This window comes from Colletes latitarsis, unplaced genomic scaffold (genome assembly GCF_051014445.1).
Source record: "Colletes latitarsis isolate SP2378_abdomen unplaced genomic scaffold, iyColLati1 scaffold0025, whole genome shotgun sequence".
Taxonomy (NCBI): Eukaryota; Metazoa; Arthropoda; class Insecta; order Hymenoptera; family Colletidae; genus Colletes; species Colletes latitarsis.
Window position 1 is genome coordinate 5,531,713 of NW_027488375.1, and position 14,176 is coordinate 5,545,888.

A 14,176-nucleotide genomic window follows, 5' to 3' on the forward strand; every position below is an offset into this window, starting at 1 on the left:
TGGTATTTGCCCTCATCTGGCTCGAACTTTCACATTTTTCACATACTTGTTGGCCAGATCCTGGGCTTTATCTGGTTTGGATCACGTAGTAATGCGTTACCACACCGAAACAATCAAATAAACCTGGTTGCGATTAATATTTTAGAGGATAACGCCGGTTATGTCTCGGTTAGGTCTGGGATTAGCCCTCATCTGGCGGGTACTTTCGAATTTTTCGCATTCATGTTGGCCAGATCCTGGGCTTTTTCTGGCTTGGACCACGTAGTAATGTGGTACCACACCGAAACAGTCAATTACACCTGGTTGCGATTAATATTTTAGAGGATAACGCCGGTTATGTCTCGGTTAGGTCTGGGATTAGCCCTCATCTGGCGGGTACTTTCGAATTTTTCGCATTCATGTTGGCCAGATCCTGGGCTTTTTCTGGCTTGGACCACGTAGTAATGTGGTACCACACCGAAACAGTCAATTACACCTGGTTGCGATTAATATTTTAGAGGATAACGCCGGTTATGTCTCGGTTAGGTCTGGGATTTGCCCTCATCTGGCTCGTTCTTTCGCATTTTTCGCATACTTGTTGGCCAGATCCTGGGTTCTTTCTGGTTTGGATCCCGTAGTAATGTGGGTCCACAACGAAACAGTCAACTAAACCTGGTTGCCATTAATATTTTAGCGGATAACGCCGGTTATGACTGGGTTAGGTCTGGAATTTTCACTCATGTGGCTCGTACTTTCGTGTTTCTCGCATTCTTGTTGGCCCGATCCTGGGATTTTTCTGGTTTGGATCTCGTAGTAATGTGTTACCACACTGAAACAGTCATTAAAAGCATGTTCCGATTCGTATTTTAGAGGATAACGCTGGTAATGTCAGGCATAGTTCTGGTATTTGCAATCATCTGGCTCATACTTTCGCATTTTTCGCATACTTGTTGGCCAGATCATGGCCTTTTTCTGGTTTGGATCACGTAGTAATGCGGTACCACACCGAAACAGTCAATTAAACCTGGTTGCGATTAATATTTTAGAGGATAACGCCGGTTATGTCTCGGGTAGGTCTGGGATTTGTCCTCATCTGGCTCGTACTTTCGCGTTTTTCGCATCCTTGTGGCCAGATCCTGGCCTTTTTCTGGTTTGGACCACGTAGTAATGCGGTACCACACCGAAACAGTCAAATAAACCTGGTTGCGATTAATATTTTAGAGGATATCGCCGGTTATGTCTCCGTTAGGTCTGGGATTTGCCCTCATCTGGCTCGTACTTTCGCAATTTTCGCATACTTGTTGGCCAGATCCTGGCCTCTTTCTGGTTTGGATCATCGTAGCAATGCGGTACCACACCGAAACAGTCAATTATACCTGGTTGCGATTAATATTTTAGGGGATAACGCCGGTTATGTCTGGGTTAGGTCTGGGATTTTCCCTCATCTGGCTCGTACTTTCGGGTTTTTCTCATAGTTGTTGAACAGATCCTGGGTTTTTTCTCGTTTGGATCCCGTAGTAATGTGGTTCCACACCGAAACAGTCAATTGAACCTGGTTGCGATTAATATTATAGAGGATAACGCCGATTATGTCTCGGTTAGGTCTGGTATTTCCCCACATCTGGCTCAGACTTTCGTATTTTTCGCATACTTGTTGGCCAGACCCTGGCCCTTTTCTGGTTTGGATCACGTAGTAATGTGGTTCCACACCGAAACAGTCAATAATACCTGGTTGCGATTAATATTTTAGAGGATAACGCCGGTTATGTCTCGGTTAGGTCTGGGATTAGCCCTCATCTGGCGCGTACTTTCGCATTTTTCGCATTCATGTTGGCCAGATCCTGGGCTTTTTCTGGCTTGGACCACGTAGTAATGTGGTACCACACCGAAACAGTCAATTACACCTGGTTGCGAATAATATTTTAGAGGATAACGCCGGTTATGTCTCGGGTAGGTCTGGGATTTGTCCTCATCTGGCTCGTACTTTCGCGTTTTTCGCATCCTTGTTGGCCAGATCCTGGGTTTTTTCAAGCTTGGACCACGTAGTAATGTGGTACCACACCGAAACAGTCAAATAAACCTGGTTGCGATTAATATTTTAGAGGATATCGCCGGTTATGTCTCCGTTAGGTCTGGGATTTGCCCTCATCTGGCTCGTACTTTCGCAATTTTCGCATACTTGTTGGCCAGATCCTGGCCTCTTTCTGGTTTGGATCATCGTAGCAATGCGGTACCACACCGAAACAGTCAATTATACCTGGTTGCGATTAATATTTTAGGGGATAACGCCGGTTATGTCTGGGTTAGGTCTGGGATTTTCCCTCATCTGGCTCGTACTTTCGCGTTTTTCTCATAGTTGTTGAACAGATCCTGGGTTTTTTCTCGTTTGGATCCCGTACTAATGTGGTTCCACACCGAAACAGTCAATTGAACCTGATTGCGATTAATATTATAGAGGATAACGCCGATTTTGTCTCGGTTAGGTCTGGTATTTCCCCACATCTGGCTCAGACTTTCGTATTTTTCGCATACTTGTTGGCCAGACCCTGGCCCTTTTCTGGTTTGGATCACGTAGTAATGTGGTTCCACACCGAAACAGTCAAATAAACCTGGTTGCGATTAATATTTTAGAGGATAGCGCCGGTTATGTCTCGGGTAGGTCTGGGATTTGTCCTCATCTGGCTCGTACTTTCGCGTTTTTCGCATACTTGTTGGCCAGATCCTGACCTTTTTCTGGCTTGGACCACGTAGTAATGTGGTACCTCCCCGAAACAGTCAATTAAACCTGGTTGCGATTAATATTTTAGTGGATAACGCCGGTTATGTCTCGCTTAGGTCTGGGATTAGCCCTCATCTGGCGCGTACTTTCGCATTTTTCGCATTCATGTTGGCCAGATCCTGGCATTTTGCTGGCTTGGACCACGTAGTAATGTGGTACCACACCGAAACAGTCAATTACACCTGGTTGCGAATAATATTTTAGAGGATAACGCCGGTTATGTCTCGGTTAGGTCTGGGATTTGTCCTCATCTGGCTCGAACTTTCACATTTTTCACGTACTTGTTGGCCAGATCCTGGGTTTTTTCTGGCTTGGATCATCGTAGCAATGCGGTACCACTCCGAAACAGTCAATTATACCTGGTTGCGATTAATATTTTAGTGGATAACGCAGGTTATGTCTCGGTTAGGTCTGGGATTTGCCCTCATCTGGCTCGTACTTTGGCATTTTTCGCATACTTGTTGGCCAGATCCTGGGCTTTTTCTGATTTGGATCACGTAGGAATGTGGTACCACACTGAAACAGTTAATTAAACCTGGTTGCAATTAATATTTTAGAGGATAACGCCGGTTTTGTCTCGGTTAGGTCTGGGATTTGCCCTCACCTGGCTCGAACTTTCACATTTTTCACATACTTGTTGGCCAGATCCTGGGCTTTATCTGGTTTGGATCACGTAGTAATGCGTTACCACACCGAAACAGTCAAATAAACCTGGTTGCGATTAATATTTTAGTGGATAACGCAGGTTATGTCTCGGTTAGGTCTGGGATTTGCCCTCATCTGGCTCGTACTTTCGCATTTTTCGCATACTTGTTGGCCAGATCCTGGGCTTTTTCTGATTTGGATCACGTAGGAATGTGGTACCACACTGAAACAGTTAATTAAACCTGGTTGCAATTAATATTTTAGAGGATAACGCCGGTTTTGTCTCGGATAGGTCTGGGATTTGCCCTCACCTGGCTCGAACTTTCACATTTTTCACATACTTGTTGGCCAGATCCTGACCTTTTTCTGGCTTGGACCACGTAGTAATGTGGTACCACCCCGAAACAGTCAATTAAACCTGGTTGCGATTAATATTTTAGTGGATAACGCAGGTTATGTCTCGGTTAGGTCTGGGATTTGCCCTCATCTGGCTCGTACTTTCGCATTTTTCGCATACTTGTTGGCCAGATCCTGGGCTTTTTCTGATTTGGATCACGTAGTAATGTGGTACCACACTGAAACAGTTAATTAAACCTGGTTGCAATTAATATTTTAGAGGATAACGCCGGTTATGTCTCGGTTAGGTCTGGGATTTGCCCTCATCTGGATCGTACTTTCGCATTTTTCGCATACTTGTTGGCCAGATCCTGGGTTTTTTCTGGTTTGGATCCCGCAGTAATGTGGTTCCACAACGAAACAGTCAATTAAACCTGGTTGCAATTAATATTTTAGAGGATAACGCCGGTTTTGTCTCGGTTAGGTCTGGGATTTGCCCTCACCTGGCTCGAACTTTCACATTTTTCACATACTTGTTGGCCAGATCCTGACCTTTTTCTGGCTTGGACCACGTAGTAATGTGGTACCACCCCGAAACAGTCAATTAAACCTGGTTGCGATTAATATTTTAGTGGATAACGCAGGTTATGTCTCGGTTAGGTCTGGGATTTGCCCTCATCTGGCTCGTACTTTCGCATTTCTCGCATACTTGTTGGCCAGATCCTGGGCTTTTTCTGATTTGGATCACGTAGTAATGTGGTACCACACTGAAACAGTTAATTAAACCTGGTTGCAATTAATATTTTAGAGGATAACGCCGGTTATGTCTCGGTTAGGTCTGGGATTTGCCCTCATCTGGCGCGTACTTTCGCATTTTTCGCATTCATGTTGGCCAGATCCTGGGCTTTTTCTGGCTTGGACCACGTAGTAATGTGGTACCACACCGAAACAGTCAATTACACCTGGTTGCGAATAATATTTTAGAGGATAACGCCGGTTATGTCTCGGTTAGGTCTGGGATTTGCCATCATCTGGATCGTACTTTCGCATTTTTCGCATACTTGTTGGCCAGATCCTGGGTTTTTTCTGGCTTGGATCATCGTAGCAATGCGGTACCACACCGAAACAGTCAATTATACCTGGTTGCGGTTAATATTTTAGGGGATAACGCCGGTTTTGTCTGGGTTAGGTCTGGTATTTGCCCTCATCTGGCTCGAACTTTCACATTTTTCACATACTTGTTGGCCAGATCCTGACCTTTTTCTGGCTTGGACCACGTAGTAATGTGGTACCACCCCGAAACAGTCAATTAAACCTGGTTGCGATTAATATTTTAGTGGATAACGCAGGTTATGTCTCGGTTAGGTCTGGGATTTGCCCTCATCTGGCTCGTACTTTCGCATTTTTCGCATACTTGTTGGCCAGATCCTGGGCTTTTTCTGATTTGGATCACGTAGTAATGTGGTACCACACTGAAACAGTTAATTAAACCTGGTTGCAATTAATATTTTAGAGGATAACGCCGGTTATGTCTCGGTTAGGTCTGGGATTTGCCCTCATCTGGATCGTACTTTCGCATTTTTCGCATACTTGTTGGCCAGATCCTGGGTTTTTTCTGGTTTGGATCCCGCAGTAATGTGGTTCCACAACGAAACAGTCAATTAAACCTGGTTGCAATTAATATTTTAGAGGATAACGCCGGTTTTGTCTCGGTTAGGTCTGGGATTTGCCCTCACCTGGCTCGAACTTTCACATTTTTCACATACTTGTTGGCCAGATCCTGACCTTTTTCTGGCTTGGACCACGTAGTAATGTGGTACCACCCCGAAACAGTCAATTAAACCTGGTTGCGATTAATATTTTAGTGGATAACGCAGGTTATGTCTCGGTTAGGTCTGGGATTTGCCCTCATCTGGCTCGTACTTTCGCATTTTTCGCATACTTGTTGGCCAGATCCTGGGCTTTTTCTGATTTGGATCACGTAGTAATGTGGTACCACACTGAAACAGTTAATTAAACCTGGTTGCAATTAATATTTTAGAGGATAACGCCGGTTATGTCTCGGTTAGGTCTGGGATTTGCCCTCATCTGGCGCGTACTTTCGCATTTTTCGCATTCATGTTGGCCAGATCCTGGGCTTTTTCTGGCTTGGACCACGTAGTAATGTGGTACCACACCGAAACAGTCAATTACACCTGGTTGCGAATAATATTTTAGAGGATAACGCCGGTTATGTCTCGGTTAGGTCTGGGATTTGCCATCATCTGGATCGTACTTTCGCATTTTTCGCATACTTGTTGGCCAGATCCTGGGTTTTTTCTGGCTTGGATCATCGTAGCAATGCGGTACCACACCGAAACAGTCAATTATACCTGGTTGCGGTTAATATTTTAGGGGATAACGCCGGTTTTGTCTGGGTTAGGTCTGGTATTTGCCCTCATCTGGCTCGAACTTTCACATTTTTCACATACTTGTTGGCCAGATCCTGGGCTTTATCTGGTTTGGATCACGTAGTAATGCGTTACCACACCGAAACAGTCAAATAAACCTGGTTGCGATTAATATTTTAGAGGATAACGCCGGTTATGTCTCGGTTAGGTCTGGGATTTGCCCTCATCTGGCTCGTTCTTTCGCATTTTTCGCATACTTCTTGGCCAGATCCTGGGTTCTTTCTGGTTTGGATCCCGTAGTAATGTGGGTCCACAACGAAACAGTCAACTAAACCTGGTTGCGATTAATATTTTAGCGGATAATGCCGGTTATGGCTGGGTTAGGTCTGGAATTTTCACTCATGTGGCTCGTACTTTCGCGTTTCTCGCATTCTTGTTGGCGCGATCCTGGGATTTTTCTGGTTTGGATCTCGTAGTAATGTGTTACCACACTGAAACAGTCATTAAAAGCATGTTCCGATTCGTATTTTAGAGGATAACGCTGGTATTGTCAGGCATAGTTCTGGTATTTGCAACCATCTGACTCATACTTTCGCATTTTTCGCATACTTGTTGGCCAGATCATGGCCTTTTTCTGGTTTGGATCACGTAGTAATGCGGTACCACACCGAAACAGTCAATTAAACCTGGTTGCGATTAATATTTTAGAGGATAACGCCGGTTATGTCTCGGGTAGGTCTGGGATTTGTCCTCATCTGGCTCGTACTTTCGCGTTTTTCGCATCCTTGTTGGCCAGATCCTGGCCCTTTTCTGGCTTGGACCACGTAGTAATGTGGTACCACACCGAAACAGTCAAATAAACCTGGTTGCTATTAATATTTTAAAGGATATCGCCGGTTATGTCTCCGTTAGGTCTGGGATTTGCCCTCATCTGGCGCGTACTTTCGCAATTTGCGCATACTTGTTGGCCAGATCCTGGACTCTATCTGGTTTGGATCATCGTAGCAATGCGGTACCACACCGAAACAGTCAATTATACCTGGTTGCGATTAATATTTTAGAGGATATCGCCGGTTATGTCTCCGTTAGGTCTGGGATTTTCCCTCATCTGGCTCGTACTTTCGCGTTTTTCTCATAGTTGTTGAACAGATCCTGGGTTTTTTCTCGTTTGGATCCCGTAGTAATGTGGTTCCACACCGAAACAGTCAATTGAACCTGGTTGCGATTAATATTATAGAGGATAACGCCGATTATGTCTCGGTTAGGTCTGGTATTTCCCCACATCTGGCTCGGACTTTCGTATTTTTCGCATACTTGTTGGCCAGACCCTGGCCCTTTTCTGGTTTGGATCACGTAGTAATGTGGATCCACACCGAAACAGTCAATTATACCTGGTTGCGATTAATATTTTAGAGGATAACGCCGGTTATGTCTCGGTTAGGCCTGGGATTAGCCCTCATCTGGCGCGTACTTTCGCATTATTCGCATACTTGTTGGCCAGATCATGGCCTTTTTCTGGTTTGGATCACGTAGTAATGTGGTACCACACTGAAGCAGTCAATTATACCTGGTTGCGATTAATATTTTAGAGGATAACGCCGGTTATGTCTCGGTTAGGTCTGGGATTAGCCCTCATCTGGCACATACTTTCGCGTTTTTCGCCTACTTGTTGGCCAGATCCTGGGTTTTTTCTGTTTTGGATCCCGTAGTAATGAGGTTCCACACCGAAACAGTCAATTAAACCTGGTTGCGATTAATATTTTAGTGGATGACGCCGGTTATGTCTCGGTTAGGTCTGGGATTAGCCCTCATCTGGCTCGAACTTTCACATTTTTCACATACTTGTTGGCCAGATCCTGGGCTTTATCTGGTTTGGATCACGTAGTAATGCGTTACCACACCGAAACAGTCAAATAAACCTGGTGGCGATTAATATTTTAGAGGATAACGCAGGTTATGTCTCGGTTAGGTCTGGGATTTGCCCACATCTGGCTCGTACTTTCGCATTTTTCGCATACTTGTTGGCCCGATCCTGGGATTTTTCTGGTTTGGATCTCGTAGTAATGTGTTACCACACTGAAACAGTCATTAAAAGCATGTTCCGATTCGTATTTTAGAGGATAACGCTGGTAATGTCAGGCATAGTTCTGGTATTTGCAATCATCTGGCTCGTACTTTCGCATTTTTCGCATACTTGTTGGCCAGATCATGGCCTTTTTCTGTGGTACCACACTGGAGCAGTCAATTATACCTGGTTGCGATTAATATTTTAGAGGATAACGCCGGTTATGTCTCGGTTAGGTCTGGGATTAGCCCTCATCTGGCACATACTTTCGCGTTTTTCGCCTACTTGTTGGCCAGATCCTGGGTTTTTTCTGTTTTGGATCCCGTAGTAATGAGGTTCCACACCGAAGCAGTCAATGAAACTGGTTGCGATTAATATTTTAGAGGATAGCGCCGGTTATGTCTCGGGTAGGTCTGGGATTAGCCCTCATCTGGCGCGTACTTTCGCATTTTTCGCATTCATGTTGGCCAGATCCTGGCCTTTTGCTGGCTTGGACCACGTAGTAATGTGGTACCACACCGAAACAGTCAATTACACCTGGTTGCGAATAATATTTTAGAGGATAACGCCGGTTATGTCTCGGTTAGGTCTGGGATTTGCCCGCATCTGGATCGTACTTTCGCATTTTTCGGATACTTGTTGGCCAGATCCTGGGTTTTTTCTGGCTTGGATCATCGTAGCAATGCGGTACCACACCGAAACTGTCAATTATACCTGGTTGCGGTTAATATTTTAGGGGATAACACCGGTTTTGTCTGGGTTAGGTCTGGTATTTGCCCACATCTGGCTCGAACTTTCACATTTTTCACATACTTGTTGGCCAGATCCTGGGCTTTATCTGGTTTGGATCACGTAGTAATGCGTTACCACACCGAAACAGTCAAATAAACCTGGTTGCGATTAATATTTTAGAGGATAACGCAGGTTATGTCTCGGTTAGGTCTGGGATTTGCCCACATCTGGCTCGTACTTTCGCATTTTTCGCATACTTGTTGGCCCGATCCTGGGATTTTTCTGGTTTGGATCTCGTAGTAATGTGTTACCACACTGAAACAGTCATTAAAAGCATGTTCCGATTCGTATTTTAGAGGATAACGCTGGTAATGTCAGGCATAGTTCTGGTATTTGCAATCATCTGGCTCGTACTTTCGCATTTTTCGCATACTTGTTGGCCAGATCATGGCCTTTTTCTGTGGTACCACACTGGAGCAGTCAATTATACCTGGTTGCGATTAATATTTTAGAGGATAACGCCGGTTATGTCTCGGTTAGGTCTGGGATTAGCCCTCATCTGGCTCGTACTTTCGCGTTTTTCGCATACTTGTTGGCCAGATCCCGGCCTTTTTCTGGCTTGGATCACGTAGTAATGTGGTACCACACCGAAACAGTCAATTAAACCTGGTTGCGATTAATATTTTAGTGGATAACGCCGGTTATGTCTCGGTTAGGTCTGGGATTAGCCCTCATCTGGCGCGTACTTTCGCATTTTTCGCATTCATGTTGGCCAGATCCTGGCCTTTTGCTGGCTTGGACCACGTAGTAATGTGGTACCACACCGAAACAGTCAATTACACCTGGTTGCGAATAATATTTTAGAGGATAACGCCGGTTATGTCTCGGTTAGGTCTGGGATTTGCCCGCATCTGGATCGTACTTTCGCATTTTTCGGATACTTGTTGGCCAGATCCTGGGTTTTTTCTGGCTTGGATCATCGTAGCAATGCGGTACCACACCGAAACTGTCAATTATACCTGGTTGCGGTTAATATTTTAGGGGATAACACCGGTTTTGTCTGGGTTAGGTCTGGTATTTGCCCACATCTGGCTCGAACTTTCACATTTTTCACATACTTGTTGGCCAGATCCTGGGCTCTATCTGGTTTGGATCACGTAGTAATGCGTTACCACACCGAAACAGTCAAATAAACCTGGTTGCGATTAATATTTTAGAGGATAACGCAGGTTATGTCTCGGTTAGGTCTGGGATTTGCCCTCATCTGGCTCGTACTTTCGCATTTTTCGCATACTTGTTGGCCAGATCCTGGGCTTTTTCTGATTTGGATCACGTAGTAATGTGGTACCACACTGAAACAGTTAATTAAACCTGGTTGCAATTAATACTTTAGAGGATAACGTCGGTGAGGGAAACAGTCAATTAAACCTGGTTGCGATTAATATTTTAGAGGATAACGCCGGTTATGTCTCGGTTAGGTCTGGGATTAGCCCTCATCTGGCGGGTACTTTCGAATTTTTCGCATTCATGTTGGCCAGATCCTGGGCTTTTTCTGGCTTGGACCACGTAGTAATGTGGTACCACACCGAAACAGTCAATTACACCTGGTTGCGAATAATATTTTAGAGGATAACGCCGGTTATGTCTCGGTTAGGTCTGGGATTTGCCCTCATCTGGCTCGTACTTTCGCATTTTTCGCATACTTGTTGGCCAGATCATGGCCTTTTTCTGTGGTACCACACTGGAGCAGTCAATTATACCTGGTTGCGATTAATATTTTAGAGGATAACGCCGGTTATGTCTCGGTTAGGTCTGGGATTAGCCCTCATCTGGCACATACTTTCGCGTTTTTCGCCTACTTGTTGGCCAGATCCTGGGTTTTTTCTGTTTTGGATCCCGTAGTAATGAGGTTCCACACCGAAGCAGTCAATGAAACTGGTTGCGATTAATATTTTAGAGGATAGCGCCGGTTATGTCTCGGGTAGGTCTGGGATTTGCCCTCATCTGGCTCGTACTTTCGCGTTTTTCGCATACTTGTTGGCCAGATCCCGGCCTTTTTCTGGCTTGGACCACGTAGTAATGTGGTACCACACCGAAACAGTCAATTAAACCTGGTTGCGATTAATATTTTAGTGGATAACGCCGGTTATGTCTCGGTTAGGTCTGGGATTAGCCCTCATCTGGCGCGTACTTTCGCATTTTTCGCATTCATGTTGGCCAGATCCTGGCCTTTTGCTGGCTTGGACCACGTAGTAATGTGGTACCACACCGAAACAGTCAATTACACCTGGTTGCGAATAATATTTTAGAGGATAACGCCGGTTATGTCTCGGTTAGGTCTGGGATTTGCCCGCATCTGGATCGTACTTTCGCATTTTTCGGATACTTGTTGGCCAGATCCTGGGTTTTTTCTGGCTTGGATCATCGTAGCAATGCGGTACCACACCGAAACTGTCAATTATACCTGGTTGCGGTTAATATTTTAGGGGATAACACCGGTTTTGTCTGGGTTAGGTCTGGTATTTGCCCACATCTGGCTCGAACTTTCACATTTTTCACATACTTGTTGGCCAGATCCTGGGCTTTATCTGGTTTGGATCACGTAGTAATGCGTTACCACACCGAAACAGTCAAATAAACCTGGTTGCGATTAATATTTTAGAGGATAACGCAGGTTATGTCTCGGTTAGGTCTGGGATTTGCCCTCATCTGGCTCGTACTTTCGCATTTTTCGCATACTTGTTGGCCAGATCCTGGGCTTTTTCTGATTTGGATCACGTAGTAATGTGGTACCACACTGAAACAGTTAATTAAACCTGGTTGCAATTAATACTTTAGAGGATAACGTCGGTGAGGGAAACAGTCAATTAAACCTGGTTGCGATTAATATTTTAGAGGATAACGCCGGTTATGTCTCGGTTAGGTCTGGGATTAGCCCTCATCTGGCGGGTACTTTCGAATTTTTCGCATTCATGTTGGCCAGATCCTGGGCTTTTTCTGGCTTGGACCACGTAGTAATGTGGTACCACACCGAAACAGTCAATTACACCTGGTTGCGAATAATATTTTAGAGGATAACGCCGGTTATGTCTCGGTTAGGTCTGGGATTTACCCTCATCTGGATCGTACTTTCGCATTTTTCGCATACTTGTTGGCCAGATCCTGGGTTTTTTCTGGCTTGGATCATCGTAGCAATGCGGTACCACACCGAAACAGTCAATTATACCTGGTTGCGGTTAATATTTTAGGGGATAACGCCGGTTTTGTCTGGGTTAGGTCTGGTATTTGCCCTCATCTGGCTCGAACTTTCACATTTTTCACATACTTGTTGGCCAGATCCTGGGCTTTATCTGGTTTGGATCACGTAGTAATGCGTTACCACACCGAAACAATCAAATAAACCTGGTTGCGATTAATATTTTAGAGGATAACGCCGGTTATGTCTCGGTTAGGTTTGGGATTTGCCCTCATCTGGCTCGTTCTTTCGCATTTTTCGCATACTTGTTGGCCAGATCCAGGGTTCTTTCTGGTTTGGATCCCGTAGTAATGTGGGTCCACAACGAAACAGTCAACTAAACCTGGTTGCGATTAATATTTTAGAGGATATCGCCGGTTATGTCTCCGTTAAGTCTGGGATTTTCCCTCATCTGGCTCGTACTTTCGCGTTTTTCTCATAGTTGTTGAACAGATCCTGGGTTTTTTCTCGTTTGGATCCCGTAGTAATGTGTTACCACACTGAAACAGTCATTAAAAGCATGTTCCGATTCGTATTTTAGAGGATAACGCTGGTAATGTCAGGCATAGTTCTGGTATTTGCAAACATCTGACTCATACTTTCGCATTTTTCGCATACTTGTTGGCCAGATCCTGGGCTTTTTCTGGTTTGGATCACGTAGTAATGCGGTACCACACCGAAACAGTCAATTAAACCTGGTTGCGATTAATATTTTAGAGGATAACGCCGGTTATGTCTCGGTTAGGTCTGGCATTTGCCCTCACCTGGCGCGTACTTTCGCATTTTTCGCATTCTTGTTGGCCAGATCCTGGGCTTTTTCTGGTTTGGATCACGTAGTAATGCAGTACCACACCGAAACAGTCAATTAAACCTGGTTGCGATTAATATTTTAGAGGATAGCGCCGGTTATGTCTCGGTTACGTCTGGGATTTGCCCTCATCTGGATCGTACTTTCGCATTTTTCGCATACTTGTTGGCCAGATCCTGGGTTTTTTCTGGTTTGGATCCCGCAGTAATGTGGTTCCACAACGAAACAGTCAATTAAACCTGGTTGCGATTAATATTTTAGAGGATAACGCCGGTTATGTCTCGGTTAGGTCTGGGATTAGCCCTCATCTGGCGCGTACTTTCGCATTTTTCGCATTCATGTTGGCCAGATCCTGGGCTTTTTCTGGCTTGGACCACGTAGTAATGTGGTACCACACCGAAACAGTCAATTACACCTGGTTGCGAATAATATTTTAGAGGATAACGCCGGTTATGTCTCGGTTAGGTCTGGGATTTGCCCTCATCTGGATCGTACTTTCGCATTTTTCGCATACTTGTTGGCCAGATCCTGGGTTTTTTCTGGCTTGGATCATCGTAGCAATGCGGTACCACACCGAAACAGTCAATTATACCTGGTTGCGGTTAATATTTTAGGGTATAACGCCGGTTTTGTCTGGGTTAGGTCTGGTATTTGCCCTCATCTGGCACGAACTTTCACATTTTTCACATACTTGTTGGCCAGATCCTGGGCTTTATCTGGTTTGGATCACGTAGTAATGCGTTACCACACCGAAACAGTCAAATAAACCTGGTTGCGATTAATATTTTAGAGGATAACGCCGGTTATGTCTCGGTTAGGTTTGGGATTTGCCCTCATCTGGCTCGTTCTTTCGCATTTTTCGCATACTTGTTGGCCAGATCCAGGGTTCTTTCTGGTTTGGATCCCGTAGTAATGTGGGTCCACAACGAAACAGTCAACTAAACCTGGTTGCGATTAATATTTTAGCGGATAATGCCGGTTATGACTGGGTTAGGTCTGGAATTTTCACTCATGTGGCTCGTACTTTCGCGTTTCTCGCATTCTTGTTGGCCCGATCCTGGGATTTTTCTGGTTTGGATCTCGTAGTAATGTGTTACCACACTGAAACAGTCATTAAAAGCATGTTCCGATTCGTATTTTAGAGGATAACGCTGGTAATGTCAGGCATAGTTCTGGTATTTGCAACCATCTGACTCATACTTTCGCA